General features: G+C 47.4%; 1 long non-coding RNA gene across 1 annotated transcript; it reads left to right on the plus strand.

Moving 5' to 3' along the window:
* Positions 1 to 4,451: 4,451 nt before the first annotated feature.
* On the plus strand, positions 4,452 to 19,486 carry LOC121010290 (uncharacterized). The gene is made up of 4 exons (XR_005781082.1): positions 4,452 to 4,973; positions 9,409 to 9,601; positions 12,514 to 12,651; positions 19,222 to 19,486. It is a non-coding gene; the product is annotated as an uncharacterized LOC121010290 (long non-coding RNA).
* Positions 19,487 to 22,609: the final 3,123 nt, after the last annotated feature.

Here is a 22,609-nt window from a genome sequence, read left to right on the forward strand (position 1 = left end):
GGGGACTGGGTTCCTTAATCCCTAAAACACTCTAGCCGTGGTGTAATCCACTTCTTTAAAAAAATTTTTTTTTCAACGTTTATTTATTTTTGGGACAGAGAGAGACAGAGCATGAGCGGGGGAGGGGCAGAGAGAGAGGGAGACACAGAATTGGAAGCAGGCTCCAGGCTCTGAGCCATCCGCCCAGAGCCCGACACGGGGCTCGAACTCACGGACCGCGAGATCGTGACCTGGCTGAAGTCGGACGCTTAACCGACTGCGCCACCCAGGCGCCCCATCCACTTCTTGGCTGTAAGACGCCCAGACCTCTGTTTTCCATTCCGCAAAATGGGCATGCCCACAGCGTCCACCTTGTGGATCTGCAGTGAGTCATAAAGCCCCTCCATTTTTAGAGCTGCAATCTTGGAACTGCTCTGCGTTAGTGATTCTTATACTAGAAGTAACCACAGGAGAAGTTTCCTCCACTAGTCCAGCTTGAAATATTTGTGATGGGTGTACCCATCTTCTATAGCTTGCCATTCTCATGTAATTTCTTCTAAATCCACACCAGCGTTCAGGCTTTGGATCCAACTAGAGTTGCCGGTAAACTACAGAACACCCAGTGAACCCTGAATTTCAGATACACAAAAATTTCACTGGTTTAGTATAAGGATATCCCAAATATGACATGGGATATACTTGCACTAAAATTTGTGTCATTGTCGGTCGGCAATTACATTTACCTAGCATCCTGTACTTTTGTTTGCTAAATCTGGAAACCGGAGCACCAAGCCAGGTTTGTGTCTCAGATTTTAGTTTGGGGGAAAGTGTCCTGTCTTTCATGCTCCATCTGATGAGTTTAAGGCAGGCGGGATTTCACTTGTGGCTTTGAATTTCTTCACATAGTAAGAATGGAGGCAATAGCTTCCCCTCTGAACTCAGCTGTCCTGTGGCTCAGTTTCCCAAATGTTGCTAGCACCGTGGATCGGAACAAAGGAAGCGGGGGGGTTTGCAACACACATGATTATTTTGGTTTATGGGCATGATGTTTGAGCCTTGGTTCCAGACATTGCTGGCGAGAGAACCCAGATAAAGAGCATCAAAGGTGTGATGCTAGAACGACCTGAAAATTGAAAGGGCATCAGAATTCATACTGATAAGAGAATAAAGAGGAGATCTGCAGATGTCTAAATTCCGAGGGATAAGTCTAAGTCGTTGGGTCTGGAAGGCATCCTGGGTGCTGAAACCTTTCTACCTCAGTGTATTGTTCTGTTAAATGGGGTATAGTATGACCTCAAGGCTTCTTATCTACCTTATCTACCCACATCTCTCATTAACCTTTAAAATACAGGTCTCATGGGGCGCCTGGGTGGCGCAGTCGGTTGAGCGTCCGACTTCAGCTCAGGTCACGATCTCGCGGTCCGGGAGTTCGAGCCCCGCGTCGGGCTCTGGGCGGATGGCTCGGAGCCTGGAGCCTGTTTCCGATTCTGTGTCTCCCTCTCTCTCTGCCCCTCCCCCGTTCATGCTCTGTCTCTCTCTGTCTCACAAATAAATAAAAACATTGGAAAAAAAAATAAAATACAGGTCTCTAGGCTGGGAGTTAAAATCACTGTCTTCTGGTTCTGCAACATAGGGGGCAAATGATCCCTTTTCGCTAGGATTATACCCAGGTTAGCCACCTGCAGAGAATTTTCTGGAAGTGCCCCAAAGTCACATGGTTTGTTGGCACATGTGGCTTATTGAACAAGGCACCACGACTTCCTGGGAAAGTCACTTGCTCCCCATCCAAGCCCAGAATCTGATTGTATTTACCCAACTCTCCCTACAGTCTTTCATTTTAGAGAAGATGAGACTGACATTCTGAGGGGGGCTGCAATATATACCCAAGGCAGACAGTATTATACCCATATAGCAGATGGGAAAATAGAGAAGCAGAGAGGGTTAGTGGGAAAATCTCCTCTCTGAGCCTCAGTTTCCTCATCTGTAGAAGGGGCTAACTCGATCCCCTTTGCAAGGCTGTTCTTGGCCGTCGGATGAGATGCTACATAGATAGCCCTGGGTGCGGCGCTTAACGGATTTAATTAACAGGAACTAGTGTAGTACATGTAAGAGATCGATATAACTAAGTAGTCATATAACCCATAACTTTCCGAGATCTTTTTAAAAACTAACCCTTAAAGAGTCTGTCCCATAAAATAAAATAAACTGAAACTGTCATGTACTATTTATTTGAACCAATGTACTATGCACCGGCTTGTGGGGTAGATGGGGATGTGTATACGTACATATGCATATATATGCAGTATTGTCATTTGTCCTCTTGGGTACATTGAATAAATTTCGTATCTTAAATCCACGTATGGTTAAACACATTGGATCTGCTAAGTGTATTACGCAGGTTAAATGAAAGGCAGTGTGCTGATGAACTGTGGGTTCATTCCTTTGGCCTCTCTCACTCTTCCACCGTTACCGAGCCCAACTGGGCATCAAACAGTTATGGTTACTGATCCTTGGTGATTCTTGCCTCCCCCCGACTCCCCACGCTGTCCCTTCTACTGTTGCTTGTCCCAGCCTCCCCCTTCTTGGCGATCGGAACCTGTATTCCCAGCTTGACCCCTGCGGGCTTTCCTATGCCTCTCTGTCCGGTTTTGTCTTTATCTTCCCTCAGGCACTCATGCCAAAGATAAAAGGACTTCATCAGGGTTCAGGAAGCCAGGGAAAGGTAAGCGGCTTGGCTTCAGCACCTGACACGTAGTAGGTGCTCTGCACACGTTTGCTGAACGAAGCGGTGCATGTAAAGAGCGTGACAAGACACCTGCTACGATCACTGCCATCAGTCTCCCTCTTCAGGAAGACCCTTAAGGCCAAGACGGAGACTTATCCATCCCTGGTTCTCCACCGTCTACACTCGTGCCTGTCGTTCAAAGGGCCATCAACCCACTAGGGAATGGATGGATGTTGGGTGCATTCTGGGGACCAGAATTTCTTCCTTCTATGGCTCATTGTCTTAGGCCTCGGCATCTTCGTCTTGGAGCCTTGTCTCGAGCTGCCTAGGTGTGCTGAGTTGGGGTCGGATAAATGTGCAATCTTAATGAATATTTAAGTGCTTCTGCTCTCTCTTTTGTAATTTGAGGGGATTCCTTTTTATCTTCTTCTTCCAGGAAGTCAAGGGCGAGAAGCCTTGAATATGCGTTGGACTAGATGAATTTTGTGAAATATTAATTAGCACTATACAAATATCTGGGATTAGCAATCGACCAAGAAGCTAGCTCCCTTGGTTCCAGACTTCCTGGAATAGCAAAGAAGCCCCCCACCTGAAGCTTATGGATTTAGAAGACCCCCTTCTGACTCCAGAGTGAGCTAGAAACTTTTCCATATAACAGAATAATGATCTTGGAGCCACATATTCATGGCATCTGTAGTTAAAGAACATTCTCTTTTAGCTCAGTCATACCCCCTAATAAGAACGACCACTGGCAAGACTGGGCTGCAATCAACCCATTTGTGGGATGAGAAAACTGAGGCCTGAGTATATAAAGTGCTTCATTTTCTTTTCCTTATTTTTTAAAAGAATTGTTTAATGTTTATTCGTTTTTGAGAGACAGAGACAGACAGAGTGTGAGTGGGAGAGGCACAGATAGAAGGAGAGACACAGAATCGGAAGCAGGCTCCAGGCTCTGAGCTGTCAGCACAGCGCCCGACACGGGGCTCCAACGCACCAACCGTGAGATCGCGACCCGAGCTGGAGTCAGACCCTTAACCGACTGAGCCACCCAGGTGCCCCCTAAAGTGCCTCTTTTTCTAAGAGTCTCCTTCCTGGATCAAGATCAGAAGAGACAGAAAATCGTATCGTAATAATGTTATGACCGATGGACCTACTGCCACCAATAAGACACTGGACACTCTTCTCTTCAGGCATGAACTCCTATCGTCCTCACAACAACTAAAGGAGGGTTGGGCTAGAAGTTGCAGATGGAGGAACCAAGGGGCAGGGAGACGAGGCAATTTGACTAAGGTCACGGCAAGGATTCCAACTCAGGTGTGCCCAACTCTAGAACAGCATGTTTGAGCACTTCTGTGTTCTGAGTGATGGCGGCTGGGCTTGCGGGGGTCTTTAACTTGAATCCGCGGACCCCCAACAAGCCCAGGGATGGACTTCGGAGGCTCTGTGAGCCCTTTGAAATCGCACTCACTAATTTCCCTGTTTGTGTGCATTTTTTGTTTGTTTGTTTGTTTGTTTTGAGGGAGAGTCCTCAGTAGATTATCAAGGGGGTCTGTGACGTGCAGATTAGGAACCGCGAGCAGGACCAGAATTGGCACCCGGGGAGAAGAAGCATTTGCCAACATCAGAACCACCCAGATGGTCCACCCAATTCATACTCTGCCACCAGATAGAGTTCTTTTCATTTTTGAAATCCGGTCCCTGCCTCTTAGCAATTTCTTCTGGATGAAACTGAGTAAGTCAAGGAGCCATTGGAAGCTGTATTAAGCAAGGCCAGTGGGGCCCAGCATTCCTCAGGCCTGGAAGAGCTGGAATTGCCCAGCTTGCCCCAGGATCAAAGAGACGAGGCAACCCCTTCATCACCAGGTTTCCACATCAGCACTGTTGAGGGCAGGAAGATGTCAAGGGGGAAAGCTTTCTTTGAAGTGTCAAGATAAGAATCATCTCCACCTCCCTTCAGTGTGAAAGTCATTCCTCTAGGAGCCAGGGGAGGGTGTGAGGCATTCGGCTGTCTGTACGAAAGCTGGGAGGAACTTATCAACTGAGGCAGACACCTTCCTGACTCCAGACTGTGTCTGGACCCGGCCTACAATCTCCAGCGAACGTCAGTCCTCACAAACATATGAAACGTGGAGCCGTGTTAACCACTTTTCCAATGCCATCCCACCTAGAACTGCACCTGCATGGGCTTTACTGCTGAATCGTTGACTACAGACAGCCTAGCACTCGGGGGGACCAGTGAGAGCTTGCACCTTGGGCTGGGTGAGCTGGGGTAAGTTACTTAACCTCTCTGAACCTCGGGTTCAATGGGAGTTACAATAAGAGCCCCTCTCTCTAGGGTTAATTGGAGAACTCAATGAGACTATCCAAAGTAACCATTTCCTTTTGCAGTAGCTGGTGCAGAGGCACATTGAAAAAATTTTAGTTGATATGTTTCCTTACTGTCTGGCTCAAGACAGCTGATCCAGGTGGGCTTCAGAGTCCAAATAGCTGATTATACAAGACTTGCCCACAAATATTTTGCCCAATATTTTAAGTGCTTTGAGTTGAAGGATAAGACCTCATTTATCTTACTCTTTCAATATGGCCGGCAGGATGCAGTAGGTCAGAGCAGACGTCCAGCATTTAAAGCCTGGCTTCACAATCTGACGACCGTGAACATTAGGAAGTTATTTGGCTTCCCTGTGACCTGGCTTCCTGATCTGTGAAATGGGGACATTTGATGGACAGTCATTATTTGGGTTGAATGAATTCTCATATTAGCAATTAAGACGGTGGTTGGTGTCTCACAAGCGCTCCGTAAGCGTTGGTTTCAATGTGCGCCTCCCCCTTCCGCAGGCTCCCATCGATAACCAAGAGCTGTTGGCTAAATGGAATTTATTGAAAACCTTAAGTGTCCCCCACATGGGGTTCTAGGCTTCCAAAGCATCTATTGGCCTTGCTCCTAGGATGCTTAAATTTTAACTGAAGAATTAATATATCCTCATCAAGTCGCTCATTCAAGGAATTTGAGGTCCAAATCCAGGCTAGGTGGTTAGTCCTTCTATTACATCGAGAGCTTTGCGCTCTGACCTTCATACGGGTTCCTTTCTCTGCCCCCGAACACCCTGGGACACCACCACTGCCCTTCCTTTACAGCCTGCTAACATTTTCAATTCCTTTAGGTGTCAGCTTAAATGTCACCTCTTGTTGGAAGCCATCCTTGACTCTGGATTAAGTTAGATCCCTCTATCTGATGCCCCCCACACCCTACTTCTTCTACCCTGTTTTGAATGACAGAGTTAATCTCTGACTTCCACATTCTCCAGATCCATAAAGGGAAGCTCCATAATTTGCTCTTCTTTTCCCATATCCCCAGTATCAAATGCAGTGCCAGGCACCCCCAAGTACGCCAAAAATATTTGTGGACAGATGAATAAAAGGGAATTTCTGTGTGTGGATTTCCCCTGTTGGAAGGTATTATATTCTCACAGCATCTCCATGGTAAATGGCACCTCCACCTTGCAAAGTGTAGCAACAGTGAGTGATGCCGCGTTTAGAGCTTACAAAGCCCTAGTTGCCTTTCAGATGGAGAAACTGAGTCTGAAGAGGTATAGCCATTCATCCAACTGCACTTAACGGGCAGAGGGGGGACAAGAATCTGAGAATCTTCCAAAGGACAAAAAAAAAAGTTGAATTCTCTCACTAAAGTCAACTACTCATTTAGCAGGGAATAATTAGGACTCCCCTACTGGAGACAGAGGACATCGAGGTGGTGAATTGTGACAAAGTAGCTTTCTCATTAGAGGCAGGCCCTGGGCTATAGCAAGAAAAAACTTAAAACACGGGCTACAAAAAAATACGGACTCAAATCCCGTGGATCCTAAGATAACCGCAATGTCTTCATTTTTAAGCGGGTGACATGATCATTTCTTTTAGGAATTTTGTATTTAATACGCACGAACGCATGCGTTGTAGAATAAAGAACTTGGCTGACCTCTCTCCCTGATTCCTGAGTGGTGGACTCTAAATCTTTGCAATTTCCCGAGTCAGAGGAATGTCTTTGTAATTCATGAGCCCCCTGGATCACACCTGAATTTATGCTAAGAGTTGAGGTGACTCAGGATGGGGACCGGTCAACCGGAAAGACCAACCGCGTGATTAGAGGGTTGCCTCACCTGGTATAAGAGGAGGGCAGCCGGAGACTGAGCTCGGACACGTGTCCAGTGATTCAATCATTCATGCCTATGTAATGAAACCCCAATAAAGACTCTGGACACCAAAGCTTGGTGGAAGTTTCTGTTTGGTGAACAAATGATATCCAGTGAGGGTGATGCACCCCGCTTCCAAGGGGAGAGGGCATCAAAGTTCTGCCTTTGGAATCCTCCCCAGCTTCCCTCCCAGGTCTCTTTGTTCGGCTGCTCTTGATCTGTACCCTTTATAAGAAAAATGCCATCAGGCGTATAGCACTTTCTTAGCTACAGCACTCTGCCAATCATTCTTATGAATTATCAAATACGAAGAAGGCATGGGAACCATCCCTTATTTTTAGCCAGCTTGTCAGAAGTGTGGGTGGCCTGGGGATCCCCAAGCTCGTGGCTGGCAACTGAAGGGAGGACAGCCCTGTTGAGGAATGCACCTTCCACTCGTGGGGTCTGCACTAACTCAAGGTGGTTAGCATCAGAATTACATCAGCACAGCAGCAGATGGGGTGCCCATAAGAGACTGTGGCCACAGTGGTTTTGCCTTTGTGGCCTGTCTTCCCCGTTTCCCTCCTCTCGTGGTCTCAGAACCCCTCTTCTCTGCTGGCCACCCATTTCATGGGGTTTGGTCAGGGTTGACAATCTTCTCTCCCCATCACCACATTAGTGGGCGCTTAACTGAGACCAAAGTACTCAAAGTCTTCCTGGTCTTTTCTCCAAGAAAGAGGGTGGCTCTCAGCTGAAGAATGTGAACTGAGAGCCTCCACTGGCCACCAAGTAGGCCATATGGAGGGAGTCTGTCTCCGGGTCGGAGAGAAGGACAGCCTGACGAATCCAGGAGTCCTGGGTCAAGTGGTACTTTGGGGCAGTTTCCAGTTACATGAACCAATAAATTCACCTCTGCCATTTCTTTCTTTCTTTCTTTCTTTCTTTCTTTCTTTCTTTCTTTCTCTTTCCTGCTGAAAGTAATTGGACTTGGGTTTCTATCAGCTCCAAACAGGATTCCTGACTGTTACGGTATCTGACATCATGACTTCCATATAGTAAATATTCACCCATGGTAGGCGTATTTCTAAAATGTGAAAAATTGGCTAAAAATCCCCAAATTTCCCTTTTTTATTTATAGCCCACAACCACCCACACTGCTCCCCTCAGTGAATGACAGTGTCGATGACCAAAGATTCTTCTCTCTGTGTCTGTTGCGAAGTGGCATCGAATTCCTCCACGCTGGAATTTCCCCGCTGGCCCTACTGATTTGTCTGACTGGCAGAAAGTGGTGAAAGGGATATTCTGGGATGGCTTAGACTCCATCTTAGGAATCCTTGAGTTGCTGCCCAGCTTCTGTTCCTGCTGTGGAGGGAGTCTGATTGCCCTGAGACTTCCGTGCTGGGTGGGGATGGGGGGACACATAGAAGCTTTGAGATAACATGAAGAGACAGTAATGCCCAACCAGCCCCCAGATGGTCCAGCCCGCCAGTAGAGAGACCCCGGGCAAGGTGTGACACAAAGGCAAGTCATCCCCACCGAATCCCGCCCCGATAACAAGCTCACAGGCAGACTCACGAGCCCCCGGGTTTTAGGGTGGTTGGCTATGCGCAACAGATAAGTGGGACAGACGGTAGTAACAGTTCACCTTTCCTCAGTGGCTCCCAGATGCCCAGGTGCTTAAGAGGCGCCATCTTGCTGATTCATCAAGAATCCCAAGAAGTATTCCTGTTATCGCCACTTGAGGCAGGAGGAAACCAAGAATCAGAGAGATGACGTCACATGCACCAGGTCACACGGCTAGGAAGTGATAGAATCAGGACCTCAGCCTCTCGGATCCTTAGCCACCACACTCTGTTGTCCCTTGATTATGCTGTGAAAAACAGCAGGTTAACCCCCTTCTGACATTTGGTCCAAACCACAGAGTTTCTGTCTTAAACAGACCCCTGGCAGGACCCAGCCTACTCCAAGGGGGAGAATTTATTCATAACCCTGTGGACAAAGTTAAGAGCAACTAACTAGGCACGCATGGTCCAGAACACTCTGGAAAATCAGGAAAATGCCATCTGCCCCTCTTAAGCCTGCAAGGTCGTCAGCACTTGGCAAGAACTGAAGCATCAGGGAGAGCTACAATAGGACATGGGGCTTTTCTTACAGCAAAGCAGCCACTTCAAGCCTGCCACTTGGAACAGAGGAGCCGGAGGAAGAAATACCCCAGCCTCTCTCCCCTCCCTCCTTCCCAGCTGGTGCCTCCCACTGGCTAAACCCACATAGAAACCCCAGGGTAAGGGAGCACACTGAGGCAGCCTGTGTTGGCCAGTTCCTTGGGCACAGAGCAGAAAGGAGGAGGGTACAGAGTGGACCCCCGGCAAACAGCACAGCCCCAGCTGGTCATGGCTTCCCTCTTTCCCACACTTGGTACAGGTGGAAATTAGACCTTCCCAAACGCTGATGAAAATACATGAGCTATATTGTCCTCTTGGGGGTTATGGAGTAACTAAACCCCACACTCAACTCCATCGGCTTCTGTCACCTTCCTAGAGCTCATTTCCAAAAGGAAATAACACCTGCCCCAAATCTCCACCTGCCACGGCCACCTCTCTGAACCCCCAGCTGCCAGGGGCTGACAGTAAGTCACAGAAGCATATTGATTTCTCAAGGGAAAGATGAGCAAAGTGAATACAGAACTCCTCCGTGCACAGGATGAGAAACCTTGTCCAGGAAGGAAAATGAGGTAAGCTGGAAAGGGGGCAGGGGAGGCTGGGATAAACCCTTGCAGCCACAGGCTTTTCCGAGGCAAGGAAGAGATCTAAAGAATGTTCTCTATACTGCATACAGTCTACAGTCAATGAAAGAACTTCTGGGCTTTGCATTTGACTTCATTATATGCTTTTTGATTTCCTGGGTAGCAGACGGCTATTAATTAGTTTTTGTTCAGGTTAATCCAGCTTTTCATTCACAGACTTATTTTCTCCCACTAAGAGTTTAAATTTAAATGTCACCGACAACAAAAAAAATTTTTTTTTAAATGTCACTAACAACCTGGGTAATTTAGGGTCCAAACCCTCAACGGTCAGGGAATTATAACTAATGAATAATATGTTCAGCTAATTTAATTCTAGAAGCAGCTTATTAACATATCAAAAGACTTTAAAAAGTGCACCCTCTTTGACCCTAAAATTTCCTGTCTAGCACATGGCTTTTTTTTGTTTTTGCCCTAAAGAAATGATTATGGATGTGCACAGATATGCAGTTCAAAAGGTGCTCACTGAATTATTGCTTCGGTTAGCAAAGACTGGGAACGAATCTAAGATTTAATAACAAAAAACGATCATGGCACTGCTAATAATAACAGCCATAACAATGATCGTGTTCAACATTGAGTGTTTCCCATGTGCCCGGACACTATTTTAGGCTATTATTAGCCTAATGTATTAGCTCATTTCATCCCCACAACAACCCTGTGAGGTTGGTAGCCTCAGTTGGCCCACTTTAGAGGTAAGAAAACTGAGGCACGAAGAGATTAGACAACTACCCAAAGTTGCACAGCTTGTGAGCACGGAGCCAGGGAAGTTCATGCTCAACGTGTGCCAGGCCCGGGGCAAGAGAAAACACGGGAGGCCTACAGGCCATTGGAAAAGTTACAAATCTAGCTAATCAACCGTCAAGTCTTGGGTTTTCTATCCTCAAGTCTGGACAAATAGGTGAGGCCACGTCTGAGTGTCGAATCCTTAGGCTCCTTGGAGTTCTGTGGCCGGGTGTGGTGGCACGGGACGGACACAGCCGGCCACCTGCTCCCTTTCTCCCACCCCTGGCTCCAACCCACGCTGTTGAGGGGCCACCTGCACACATGTGTGGACAGGCTGGCCAGCACATCCAAGCTTTACCCAAGACCCCTCCATCAGAGACAGAGACGGCGTGAGTGGGAGAGGGGCAGAGAGAGAGGGAGCGAGACAGAATCCCAGGCAGGCTCCGTGCTGCCAGCGCAGAGCCCAACATGGGGCTCAAACTCACAAAACTGCGAGACCGTGACCTGAGCAGAAACCAAGAATCGGATGCTTAACGGACTGAGCCACCCAGGCGCGCCCCAAGACCCCTCCGTCTTAGACAGGGGCCCCTGACATCCTTCAGATCTATGAGCACACACCCTGGAAGCATAGTTGTTCCTCAGGAGGCCACGCCCAGATAAAAACAAGCACAGGCCCTAGACGATTCGGGGTTGCCAGGGCAAGAGATTCGGAGACCCCAGGTACAGGAGTGTGGTTTGGAAGGGGATGTGGGTTCTGCAAAAGTGCATCTCCTCACTGCATAGACTACTCAACCACCCCCCTGGGAGGGCTGGGGGAAGGGGGGGAGGACCAGCACAGGATCCTCTCGAGTGTGAGGCCAGAGTACGCATTTCCTTTACACAAGTGGAACCATGATGTTAAAGCCAGCATTTGGGCCCCAGTAACCTCCATCCAGAGCCTGTCCACTTAACTAACGTGCCCCTCAAGATGAGATTCTCGAAATAAACTGTAGTACATCCATAAAGGTATATACTATTCCACCATTAAAAAAAGGATATATGGGGCACCTGGCTGGCTCAGTGGGTTGTGTCTGACCCTTGATTTCAGCTCAGAACAGGATCTCGCTGTTGGTGACGCTGAATCCCGCATCGGGCTCCGTGCTGGCCGCAGAGCCTGCTTGGGATCCTCTCTCTCCCTCTCTCTGACCCTCCCCCATTCATGTTCCGTCTCTCTTTGTCTCAAAAATAAATAAACGTTTAAAAAAAAAATAAAAAACAAGAGAGTCTATTAGCGCAATTTTCCAACCGTATCTGCTCGCTTTGTGTCTCTGTGTCACCTTTTGGTCATTCCCGCAATATTTCAGACGTTTTTCTCATCATCACATTTGTCGTGGTGATCTGTGATCAGTGATTACAACTTACTGAAAGCTCAGATGATGGTTAGCATTTTTCACCAATGAAGTATTTTTTAAATTCAGGTGTGTACATTGTTTTTTAGGTGTAACGCTATGGCACGCGTGACTGCCTACGGGGTGGCCTAAACGCAACTTTAAAAAAAAATGTCTTTTTCACGTTTATTTTTGAGAGACAGAGGCGGGAGGGGCAGAGGGGGGAGGGGCGGGGGGGGCGGGAAGACACAGAATCCCAAGCGGGCTCCAGGCTCCGAGCGTGACGCGGGGCTCGAACCCACCAACCACGAGATCATAACTTAAGCTGAAGCCCTACGCTCAACCAACTAACGGAGCCACCCAGCAGCCCCTAAACCAAAAACCAAAAAATTCATTTGGCTCCTTTGATTGCAATACATTATTACAGATCACAATATCCCCGATGGGCAAGCACTCCTTGCCCACCAGATTACAAGAGACCATACCGGACCCTGTAGGAAACACCAAGATAAAAGAGACAACACTGCCGAGAGGCGGAATTTAGTGCACCGTCCTCGGGGCAAACGCACTTCCCGTCCACACAGGGAAACTACATTTCCCAGCTTCCCTTGCAGCTAGGTTGGAGTCACATGACTGAGTTTTGGCCAATGGGAAGTGAGCAGGAGTCGTGGAAGCCATTCCCCCATCTGACCCCCTCCCCCAAACGTGTTCCCTGTGACTCTCTGGTCCCCTCTTCTGTTTTGATCTCAGAGGCCACGTATTCCAGAGGGCAGGCCTACGAAATGGGGGAGCCCTGCCTGAACCTGCATCACCACTGAATGAACAGAATGACCAACACCGCGGTTTGCCTTGGGACGCTGGAGTTCCGGGTCTCAGGACTGTCAGCAAGTAATTTTTTTTTTTTTAAGTTTTTATTTATTTATTTATTTTGAGAAAGAGAGAGAGAGAGAGAATGCACATGCACAAGTGGGGGGAGAGGCAGGGAGAGAGGGAGAGGATCTGTGCCATCAGCACAGAGCCTGCCACGGGCCTGATCCCACCAACCCAGGATCGGGACCGTAACCAAAATCAGGAGTTACGAGGCTCCACTGACGGAGCCAACCAGGGGCCCCGGGGCGGAGCTGTTTACACCTCCAAATACAACAGTCCTGGGGGAAGTGCGACGAGCTGGTCACTTACATGAGTCAAGAATAAAGTTGTATGCTGTTCACCCTCATAGCACAGATCTTTTTTTTTTTTTTTTAAGCTTATTCATTTATTTTGAGAGAGACGGAGACAGCATGAGTGGGGGAGGGACAGAGAGCGAAGAGGGAGAGAATCCCAAGCAGGCTTCAAGCCGCCAGTGCAGAGCCTGAGGCAGGGCTCAAACCCGCGAAGCCCCGAGATCGTGACCTGAGCCAAAATGCAGGCGGACGCTTAACCGACCCAGCCACCCCAGGTGCCCCATATCACAGATCTTTAGATTAGCCTGATACAGCAGTAAAGCCTAGTCCTTCCCAACTACGCTAACAGGAAACACTCGGGACTTAAAAGGCTGAGTGTTCCAGGCGAATGCTTAGTTCCAGTACAAGGAGCTATGCACCCTTGTGCCCTGTGACGCTTCCCTCTAATTCCCTGGACAGTGGTTCCCCGATCCGTCCAAGAGAGACGACAACACAACCTATCCCCTCCCCCCCCCGGTGGCATTGTGACAAGTAATATGTAGTTGTGTCAAACTCTTTGCAGCTATAAATCACTGTGCAAAGTGCATTTGTATCATGATTATGGTGACTGTCTACTACGTGGCTTGGATTCAATGCTAGGGATGAATTGATGAACAAGACGGAGCTTCTGTCCCCCAAGATGGAAAAGTATGTAGATATAGATGAGGAATGGTAAGAGGGAGAGATGGACAAATTACTAGTTAATTACTAGTTAACTACCAGTTAAAACTACTAGTTAATGTAGGTAACTACCAGTTAAAACTACTAGTTAATGTAGGTACCTGCTAGTTAAAGTAGATAACTAGTTAAAACTACTAGTTAATGTAGGTAACTACCAGTTAAGACTACTAGTTAATGTAGGTACCTACTAGTTAAAGTAGATAACTAGTTAAAACTACTAGTTAATGTAGGTAACTACTAGTTATTGTGGGTAACTACTAGTTATTGTGGGTAACTACTAGTTAAAACTACTAGTTATTGTAGGTTTGGGGTTTTTTTTTAATTTTTTAAAAATGTTTATTTATTTTTGACAGAGAGAGAGAGAGAGAGAGAGAGAGAGAGAGAGACAGAGCATGAAAGGGGGAGGGGCAGAGAGGGAGACACAGAATCCAAAGCAGGTTCCAGGCTGTGAGCTGTCAGCCCAGAGCCCCGCGTGGGGCTCGAACTCACAGAGGGTGAGATCATGACCTGAGCCGAAGTCGGGCCCTCAACCGACTGAGCCACCCAGGCGCCCCAATGTAGGTTTGTTTCTTGGTGTTTCTCATGGTTTCGGTCACCTAACATCACCTGAAAAATTTACCTTTCTTTCGAGGATTCCCCACATGATAAGCCCCTTCTGAAGACAGAAGCTAGACTCATTTTCCAGCCTCCCTTGCAGCTAGAGATTTGGCCCATGTTCTACCAAACACTCCCTACATTAAAAAAAAAAAAAAAAAAAAAAAGCAGGCTTGCATAAAAGCCATCATTTTGTGAGGATGGAAGTGAAAATGTCCCAATTTTCAGGCAAGGAGAGCTTTTGATATCTGGCTCCCAGTTTCCCTGGTAAGAATTGTAGAGTTGATCAGCCAGGTCACGATCTCGCGGTCCGTGAGTTCGAGCCCCGCGTCAGGCTCTGGGCTGATGGCTCAGAGCCTGGAGCCTGTTTCCGATTCTGTGTCTCCCTCTCTCTCTGCCCCTCCCCCGTTCATGCTCTGTCTCTCTCTGTCCCAAAAATAAATAAAAAAACGTTGGAGAAAAAAAAAAAAAGAATTGTAGAGTTGAGAACAGTAGAGTGAGAACTGGAGCGTGAGCATGAGCTGTAGTATCGGTAGCAAGAGAGGATTTGCAGGTTTCGCTGGGGCATGGTAGTGTGGTCTGGATGTTATCCTTGGTTATCTATGCTACATGTTTGACCCTCCGGCCCTCCTGGAGATGCTGTGAGTCACGTAGTATCTTTTAACAAACGTATATTCCGCTGAGACCAGCTAGATTGGTCTCAATCGTTCACAAGCAACAACAGTAATTAGATAGAAAGATGCATAGATAGCTAGGTGGACAGGTCTTTTACCCCTCTGGCAGATAACAATGAACCCTAAACAAAATATTGGGAAGAAAAGCTACCTGAAGGCACTGGAGAGTGACTGACTGTGGAAAGAAAGGAACTGCCTTCGGTGACCGTCCTGTTCCCATTGCTTCTAGCCTGGGAGCAGTCACTGACCTGCACCAACCCAAGAAAAGGAAAACCCAGGGAGGAAGTGCCCTCCACTGTGTGTATCACCTCTGCCCAGATGGGTAGCGGACCCCGGAACACGCAGGAGAAGATCCCAAGCAGCCGAGCAAAGGCTTTTAGCTGCTGCCTCCCAAAGGTGGAGAGGCCGGCAGCCCAGTAGAACGGAACAGACTTCCGAGTTTGCACAAGATGGCATTGACGAGATCCAGGAGGCCGTCCAAAATCCCTCAAGAGACAAATGAGCAGTTGGACCTAAAATAAGCCTTTCTCCCTTCACTTGTTTCCACAAACACCTGCTGGGCTCCTCGTAGGTGCCAATCATGCTGAATGCTGGGGACGCAATTATGAACCCAGTTCTGCTCCCTCATGAACACGTGTTCGTGGAGCCCCTCCTGCTACCCCGCGGTGTCAGCTCCTTTACTGGACTGGAGTATAGCACCACACATGAGGGGAAGTATCTTCCCCTCATGGAGCCCCTATGTTTGCAGGAAAGGCAGCTAGGACACGAATAGGTCCACCACTAATTCACGAACACCTATGGGGCTGCATGTTATGAAGAGGTTCGGGAGAAGGAACGAGCCAGCGCACAGGTCTGCCAGGAATCCCCAGGGAGCTGGAAGTGTTGCATCGTGTTGGTGCTCGAACGGAGACAATTGTGCTGAACACATTTTGGCCCTCTTACTCCTTAGCAGTCCTCCAAAGGCCCTAGAGCTTTTACATTTGTGCCTTTCACACATTCCTTTGTATTAAGGGTTTTTTTTTTTCCCTTACAGAAGAAAAAGCACAGCATCAGGAAACACACACACACACACACACACACACACACACACACCCTTTATTCTTCCAATGATTACATAACTCTGAGAAATCCTTCCAAGACTTGCCGTGAAACTCGACCAAACCTATAAACTTCTTGAAGCTTAGTTGGCAGAGAAGCCTATGCCAACAGAACATAAAACCCTTCGTGGCTGGGTGTTCCAGCAGTCTGAATTCATATAAAAACGTCTGGGCCCCTGAAGCCTGCTCAACAGAAGCTTCGAGCTTAGACATCAGCTCTCCCGAACAATTACAACTTGGAAATTCTCACTGGAAAAGTGGGCTCATCGTGGGGAGGGGAGACGGGGAATTATGCCGACAGGGACCCGGGGAGAAGGGCCGGGGAAAAGAGGTGTAAACTCTAGTCGTGAGGATTGCTTGGGGGAGAGAGGGATTATTTGAAGGAAATTGCACCGGAAAATGGAACCTCGTGTAGGCGACTGATGGTAAAATCAGTTTTTTCGTGTGGGCAAAGCAGCTGGACCCAAGAGGCAGAAGGAGTGTGAAAACCCAAGAGTCTCTGAGTCAGAGACTGCCAGGCATCTTGGGTGGTAGGCCAGGGGCATGTGGTATAAACACGGGAGGGGGAAAGGGAAAGGAAGTTTGGGGAAGGGAGAGAGAAGCCTAGCACGAAGGCACACCCAAGGACAAGTTCCCCCTTTGTCGCCTGTCAGTGGGGCCCTGGGACTTCGGCTGCCCATAGCTGACCCTTCCTTTCAGCCTCACGAAATTCTGAGGATTGTGGGAAGTCACCGTGGGAACAAAACAGGGGAATGTCCTTCCAGAAACCAAAAAATGATGACACATCGCCTACCCCTTCCTCCAACGCAAGTGGTGTCGATGGCACCATCCGATGGGGAGGGTGGTGGGCAGAAAGCTACCAATTTGCTTCGAGACCCTCTGGCTTTCGCACGACCAGAACACAAAGCAGAAGCGAGGCTGCTGGTCAGAGATAAAACCAGAGAGAACTTACAAGATTAAAGAAGGTGAAGGCTAGAATTCCATATGGAGACCCAGAAGCCACCGGAGATTCACGAAGAGCCTCTGTGTAGTTTCAGACTCCCGACTCTACTGCCCCGTACCCAGACCTGCCTGCTGAAACGTGTGAACGTCATGGGTTAGCGTGGTCAGCCTGGACCCTCGGCTCTTCCCTCTGGGGCCTCACCGGCTCTGTCAAACACTGAGGAGCACCGGTCCGGTAGAAGGCACTGGAAAAGTAGACCCTAGGCCTGCCCCACGGGGGCTTCTGTCTAGTTGGGAAGAAAAGCAATGAACGTAGGGAGAGGCTGGCAGGAGTGGATTATTTTTTTCCTTCCAACTTGAGACAAACCTCAGTACATTTTTAGGCTGAGTGTAGAAGGGAGGGTAATAGGTTTCTCATTTTGTTGTTTTTTAGGTAACTTTGCAATAAGTTGAATAGCCGACAACAGCAACAAATAGCTAACCTAAAAGCATAGGGCAGCATTTATAGTGCCCTACCATTTATATTTGAAAAGGAGGGATGAGCGCACGTTTACCTATTTCCTTGTATGTGCGTAAAACATTTCTAGAAGGGTAGGTAAGAAACCAGCATTAACAGATTGGCTCAGAGGACAGGGGAACAGGAGGAGGGGAGGGTTGGACACCAGGGTTGAGAGACTTTCCATTCTGTTCCCTTTTGCGCCTTGTGATTTTTCTTTTTTTTTTTTAAATTTTTTTTTTCAACGTTTTATTTATTTTTGAGACAGAGAGAGACAGAGCATGAACGGGGGAGGGGCAGAGAGAGAGGGAGACACAGAATCGGAAACAGGCTCCAGGCTCTGAGCCATCAGCCCAGAGCCCGACGCGGGGCTCGAACTCACGGACCGCGAGATCGTGACCTGGCTGAAGTCGGACGCTTAACCGACTGCGCCACCCAGGCGCCCCCTACCTTGTGATTTTTCAACCACGTGAAGGCTTTCCCCATTCAAAAGAAAGTAGTTTTTAAAATTGTCAATAGTTGCCAAGGCCTACTGCGTGCCAGGCAGAGCACCCGAGACCTCAGTGTCCTTGTCTACAAAATGGGAATAACGATGGTAAAGAAGGAGTAGGAGGAAGAGGAGGAAGAAGGGAAGAAAATGATGATGGCGATGACGACGACGACGACAAGGACGATGACGATGAGGAAGGAAGAGGGGGAGTGAAGGAGAGGCAAACGGTATCAATGGACTGTTGTGGGGATTCAATGAGTCAATGTGTGTAAAGTGCTCAGCACAGGGTGTGACACAGGTCATGGCGACACCCGAGGCAATGGTCGGTAGGAGTAATATTCGTAGTATTGGTAACATTAGGAAGGAGAGACTCAGAGGGATTACTTCTGCCGTGGACGATGGGGGGAAAGCATGATGGGGACGAGGCATGTGAGCTGGCACTTAATAGATGGAAGGCTGGGTCAGATCTTCCAGGAGACAGCCAGCCGGCAGCACGGCCCAGGCAAAGGCTTGGAGCTTTGTTGGTGTTGCTGAATGCTTGGCTTTGGTCCACAGAGCGAAGCGGTTAATCAGCTGGGAGGGGGCGCGAGGGAAGAGAGGGGGACTTGATCTGGAAATGCCAGATCATGGGGCACCTTGGAGGCTGTGCTGATGTTTTCTTGCCTCTCTGTCTCTCGCTCTTAACACCTGGTCATCTTGTCAAATCAAATCTGTCCCCGCTTTGGCGGAGTGTGCCCGACACACGGAAACTCACTCACTCTGCAGACAGCAGATAGGGTGCTTTTAAGGACAAGAATCCTGTTATATTTCTTCTTTTTGTCTTTAATAATAACTTGTGAGATAAGTAAATATCGTTGCTGCTTGTGCGGCTGTTGATTAAGCGTTCTATGTTCATCAAAGGTATCCCGATGGATGAGTGGTAGCTTGAGGTCCTCTGTGTTCCCTTTGTTTTGTTTGCTTGGGGTCTTTTTTTTGGTGTGTGTCTTGGGGGAAGAGATACCTTTGACTAGGATCTGCCTTAAGACACTAGGTTATAAGAAAAATTGAATGTGGAACATATTATGTTGAGATAACATTTTATTATGGGTGTTTATTGCTCTGGCAGTAAATTAAGGAACCCTTAGCTGGCTTGCATGTACTTAAAGAATAGTTACCGAATGTTTCAGGGATTCAACGCAAAACATAAATTTCCTATTGCCCTCTCCAAGCATTTAAATTGAGCTGACTGAGAGTATCTTGAGATCCTAAAGTATCCTTTCTGTAAATGTCTCTTGATCTATAGGATCCTGACATGGTGATGACTAAGAATGAAACAATAAGAAGTTGAATTACATTGTACACAAGACTCGAATGTCACGGAGAATACCTGATTTCACATTTTCATCATCACAAAAGGCTGGTTTCCCCAGCGTCTGATCTTACGTGTGGTATATATTAACATTCTGAATGTCTTAAATTTAAGAGGTGAAAAAAATACTAATATTATCTACTTTTTAAAAATTTTTTTAATGTTTATTGATTTTTGAGAGAGACAGAGACAGGATGCGAGTGGGTTAGGGGCAGAGAGAGAGGGAGATGCAGAATCCGAAGCAGGCTCCAGGCTCCGAGCTGTCAGCACAGAGCCCGACGCGGGGCTCGAACTCATGAGCTGTGAGATCGTGACCTGAGCCGAAGTCGGACGCTCAACCGACAGAGCCACCCAGGCGCCCAAATATTATCTACTTTCTTTATTGATGTTCCCTGTGAAGTTTTTTTTCCCCCAGATTGTTTTTCTTTTTAAGAAGGATCTTTCGGCTTGATGACAGCAGTAACGATGATGGTGAGAGAGATGATAATGACCATGAGAACGTTTGAAAACATACCCGTGAACACTCACAGGTCTTTCAAGCCTGGGTTCAAACCTTACATCTGCCGTTTACCAGCTGCCGACCTTGAGCAAGCGAGCTAATGTGGTGTGTTTTCTTGTCATAAATTAAAAATAAGCCTGGGAATGCAAGCTGGTGCAGCCACTCTGGAAAACAGCATGGAGGTTCCTCAAAACACTAAAAATACAACTACCCTATGACCCAGCAAGTGCACTACTAGGCATTTATACAAGGGATACAGGGGTGCTGTTTCGAAGGGACACGTCCACCCCCATGTTTATAGCAGCACTATCAACAAGAGCCAACATATGGAAAGAGCCCAAATGTCCATCAATGGATGAATGGATAAAGATGTGGTATCTGTATACAATGGAGTATTACTCGGCAATCAAAAAGAATGAAATCTTGCCATTTGCAACTGCGTGGATGGAACTGGAGGGTATTATGCTAAGTGAAATTGGTCAGTCAGAGAAAGACAAAAACCGTATGACTTCACTCATGGGAGGACTTTAAGAGACGAAACAGATGAACATAAGGGAAGGGAAACAAAAATAATATAAAAACAGGGAAGGGGACAAAACAGAAGAGACTCATAAATATGGAGAACAAACAGAGGGTTGCTGGAGGGGTTGTGGGAGGGGGGATGGGCTAAATAGATGAGGGGCACTAAGGAACCTACTCCTGAAATCATTGTTGCACTATAGGCTAACTAATTTGGATGTAAATTCAAAAAAATAAATAAATAAAAGAAGTTAAAAATAAAAAATAAGAACCCTTCGTGCTTCTTAATGTTCTCGCAGGGATGACAAAGAGGTGGGTTCTTTTGATCAACTCCTACTCCTGAGTGGAGACTTCCTGGAGAATTATCTTTTCACCAGGGAAGCACTCAGACATCAATTAGTGATGTCTGCCCTGGGCACAAGAGGGAGAAATGGCCTTCCAAAGGCCCCAGCTCTCCTAAAGGCAGCTTAGAGAAAGGCAACTCTGAAAAAGTAAATGATTCACACATTATTAACCCAAAAGCAGTAACGATTTCCACATGGACTTCCCTAGAGTGGTTTCTCTTCAAATAATATACACTTTTATACTGCTATACACATACATATAGACATATATATACACATGTATATGCATTTAAAGGCATATCTGTATCTATCATCTAGCTACCTATCTTATCTATCTATCTTTCCATCAATCATCTATCCATTGAGAGAGAAAGAGGTTGCAAAGCAAACTATAGCAAACAAGATAGATTTACATAGAACCACAGTTCCAAATCCTTGGTTAGCACCTATTTGCGCAGCAGGCAGGGTCCACGTGCTGCTGGTGTCTAGCCTCCTGTCCTCAAGGAGGCACTCTGCACCTTTTGGTCATGGTCCTGCAGCTCAGTGGACCTCCCTCTCCCTCTCTCAGACTAGGCTCTTGTGGCACACAAACCTTTGGCTGGGAAGGGAGAAATTTTTTTTTTGCCAAGTGGAGAACTTGAGGGATGCTTCTTTCTCGTCTGACTTGTTTCTTTGGTGTTTAGCGATGGTTAATTCTAAGCAAAATGTAGCTCCTTGCGAGAAGAAGTTGTTAGAAGTGTGTGTGTAAATATAAATGTGTGTGTATACGTACATTTAATATATATTTCAAAAGGTCTTTTTGGACATCAAATGACTCTTGCAAAACATGTTGATGAGTTAAGTGTAAATGAATCAGAAACATGTGGCTTGAATTCCCTTCAAAATACCCTAGGGTTTAAAATGGGGGCGGGGGGAGCGGTGGTGGGGAAGGTACTTGGAGAAGAAAAAAAATACATTTTGGGTCTTGCTGAACCTAAATCATTTGAAAAATAGTTTAAGATGTTTGCTAAATCCAAAAAGCAGCTCTGCTCCCACCATATGGCAATGTCAAAGTGGCTCTTTAGATAGCTTAAGCCTAATTTTAATTTCTTGCACATGTGGTAAAAACATCTTTGTGGACTCTCTTAAGCCACTGTTCAAGGGAGCGGTCGGATTTTTTTTTTGCATCTCATTTGCATAACAATGACCACCACCCCTGGCTCTCCTTGTCTGTTGCACAGGCCAAGGCCTCATCGGACCTCTTGGACCTATTTTGTTGGCTGAGGTACCCCACTGGGGTCATCTTTTCTGTCCACGCTCCAGGATTTTGCGACAGGCCCTGTATTCCCCAATCTGACTGGTTTCCGTTGGGACATTTGCTTTCGCTTGGGAGTACATATGTGGGCACTTGGAACATTATTCCCAGGTCTTGCTGAGTTTCCTCTGAGTCCCCTCCCAAGTAATCACTGCAGGATGCTCCCTATTAAGCAAGCTGGCCACATTCTCAGGGATCGGGGTCATTAGGTATCGCTTCCAGTGGTTGCAAATATCCCATGGTCCTCCGGGCTATCTCTCCAGCTGCACAGATCCATCCCAACAATCCAGAGTGGCGCAGGGAAAGGTCTAGAACAGTGGTTTTCAGTGGCACCCCGCTAAGGGGGTGGGGTCTCAGAAACGTGTGCGGGCGTCCTTTAGTCACACTACTGGTGGTTAGCGGGCAAGGGCTGGGGATGTGAAATGTCCTGAACTAAACAGAACAATCTCACTCTATGAAAAAACGGCCCTGGTTCCCGCAGGACTCTCGAATGCGCCACGGGACAGGCACTCACGTGGGTGAAAAGTCTGTTAATGATCAGCTGTGCCCAGAACCTAACCCTGGTGTGTATATATAAGAGCACGAGTCCTTTTTTTCTCCATTTCAACGTACCCCGGATTTTCCATACCCGCCACATCCAGGGGAAAATCGGACTTGGCCGTGTTG

The sequence above is a fragment of the Herpailurus yagouaroundi genome, unplaced genomic scaffold (genome assembly GCF_014898765.1).
Source record: "Herpailurus yagouaroundi ecotype Mexico unplaced genomic scaffold, PumYag 191, whole genome shotgun sequence".
NCBI lineage: Eukaryota > Metazoa > Chordata > Mammalia > Carnivora > Felidae > Herpailurus > Herpailurus yagouaroundi.